The following is a 2,729-nucleotide window of genomic DNA, read 5'->3' on the forward strand; positions in this document are numbered from 1 at the left end:
TAAAAAATTTTCTAAGGAATGTGTTCCCCAGATTTCGCCCCTTCCCCGTTTTTGCCCCTCCTATTTAGGAAAAAAAAAAGTATCCCCCTTTTGGATGAGGTGAACGAAAAGACGGAAATTTCCCTAGCCTGGGCCACAAGGCTCAAAACGCCGTGAAGGGTTTTTGGATAGGGTCCAGTTCAACCACAGGGATTTACATAATGGGTAAAACATTGGAAGAAAGAAAAATATTTCAGGTCGGCTTTTAAATGGGGTAAAAATTGAAAAAAGTATACTGACACTAATAACCCCAATAATGATTTTCCAAACATATTATCTTGCAATTTCCCTTGATTTTAAACTTTTTTGCAAACATTAAAAGTTTGTTTTCTGATCTTCATTATACCCTTGCTGCGGACCCGGCTGTGTCACCCTTTTCCAACGAGAACGGTTCCACCCCTTTTCCCCACAAACCCGGGCCCACCTCCCCACCCTTTCCCGGGCCCCCGCTTCGGTGTTTGGAAAACCAACCAAGGCCGCGGGATTGTGTTCCTGAAAAAGAAAAAAGCAAAAGAAATGTGAATTTTTGTGTTATTTTAAAAAAAATTTACATTGTCATTAATTTTTTCACCAACCCAAAAAACAAAAAAAAGCAAAAATGGAAAATTTTGTCTCATCATATTATTTTAGGAAACCAGAAAACTAAAATTTTTGCTTAAGAAAAAAAGAAGAAAAGAAAGGAGGAAAGGGAGAAATCTGACTCTAAGTCTGTTGCCCCAAACATATACTGTACTTTTCTTCTTAAAACTGCACATAAGTTAAATTAACCTTTAGTAATAAAGAAAATACCAAAATTTTTATTGCAATTTGGACAAAAAAAGTATTTTTGATTTTAGTAATAAATAAGTTATTTTATAATTTTCTAAAAATTCCGTAAAAATTTGATTCAAGTATGTTTAAATTTTAGGCACAAAACAGAATTTAAAACAAAAAAAATGTTATAAAATCTTGGTTTATTGGGTTTTGTTAGCATTTCTTTTATCTGGGACCTAAGATTATGGAGGAAAGTGAACGTTTTAATAAACAATTTTTTATTTAATTCCAAAATTCATTTTTTTTGGGTGTCATTTTTTTTCTATTCCTTCTTTTGCAACTTAGGGACATTTTACGTAAAAAGAAAATTAAAAACCCAAAAAAAAAACATCCGGTTTTTTTTTTTGGGGAAAAAAACCCCCAAAAATTTATAAATTTGGAATTTTCTCTTTTCATATTTTTTTAAAAAACTACAATTTTTTAAAAATTTTAAAAATTTGTGACAATAGAATTTATAAAATAAAAATGTTGGGAATATAAATAAAATAAATTCAAAAAAAAAAATTTTATATAACTTTAATAAAAATTTTGAAAAAAAATATTTACATCCCCCACCAAAAAACCCCAAAATTTCGGTTTAAAAATCCATAAAACCCTTAAAAAAAGGTCAAAAAAAAATTTTCCCCTGCCAATATCAATACACTTCCAAAAAAAATTTTTAAAAAATTTCCCCTGAAATTTTGTTTAATTAAACCATAAAAACACATTTTAAAAATTTGTTTTTTTAAAATTTTTTTTCAGTTTGGGGGAAAAAAAACAAAACAACTTCGGGCTCAGGGTTAAAAAATTTGGGAAAACTGTAAGACCTTATAGAATTTTTGGGAAAGTCCTGGCAAATGGTTTTTCTACCCCCTGCCCCCCTCAAATTTTAAACCCCCAACCCCCATCAACTCCCAATCTTTTTAACCAAGCATTAAAGAAAATTAAAAAACCCCAAATTTTAACTTAAAAAAATTTAACTTTTTCAAAGTTCAAACTTTGCAATTTCACCCCAGTAACATTTTTTTTTGAAAAAACTTTTAGACCTTTGAAATTTTTTTTCCCCCCTTTTTTTTAATGTTTAAAACGGTTTATTCATTATTTTCAAAAACCTTACTGCTCAAAACTAAAAATTGAAAAATTTTGCAGGTTAATAAAATTTCCTTGGAAAAGTCCCCAAATAGAACATATAAGTACAGGATAATGAATTAGAACACCAGTTCAGATCTCGTGCCTAGCATAATTTTCCGTAGACTGTTGCCACTCTTTTCAAAACGAGTGTGAACTGCTTCGTATGACCGCGTATGCCAAAATTTCGCTCATTTCCATCAACTGAAAGCGTACAACGATGAAAACAGCTTTGGGGAGAGGTAGATTGTTTGGTGATCAGCATGTAGATCATACATAGGATGATATACCAGTAAACCGGTATGAAACTATCTCGCCAAGGTTTAGACAGGTCTTCGCTTCAAGAATAGATAATAAAAGTGTATACTGTGATTGCTCTGTTTCCCTCACACAGACAACAAAATTGAACGTACAAATTCTGAGCACATAACACATCCATATACATTATCTACAACAGTATTTAGTTATGGATATTTAACTATATAGCATATATATGTATTAATTATATTTCAGATCATATCTGCATCTAGCCGTGCTTGTTGCCCATCCTCTTCCGGACGAGTTCGCTTTTGCAGACACACATAAGACGATTTTATGCCGTGAAGCCACAGGTATCACCAGCGTGCAAGGTGTTGGATCAGCTCGGTTCAGACAACCAGCGGGTTTACACGAAGTAACATCTGACAAACTATTGCCAAAGAAGGTCGTTCGCTAGACCAAGACTTTGGAAAGCATGATATGGATCCTGAACGTACAACGCACGCGGCAGG

The sequence above is a fragment of the Penaeus monodon genome, chromosome 32 (genome assembly GCF_015228065.2).
Source record: "Penaeus monodon isolate SGIC_2016 chromosome 32, NSTDA_Pmon_1, whole genome shotgun sequence".
In the NCBI taxonomy this organism is placed as follows: domain Eukaryota; kingdom Metazoa; phylum Arthropoda; class Malacostraca; order Decapoda; family Penaeidae; genus Penaeus; species Penaeus monodon.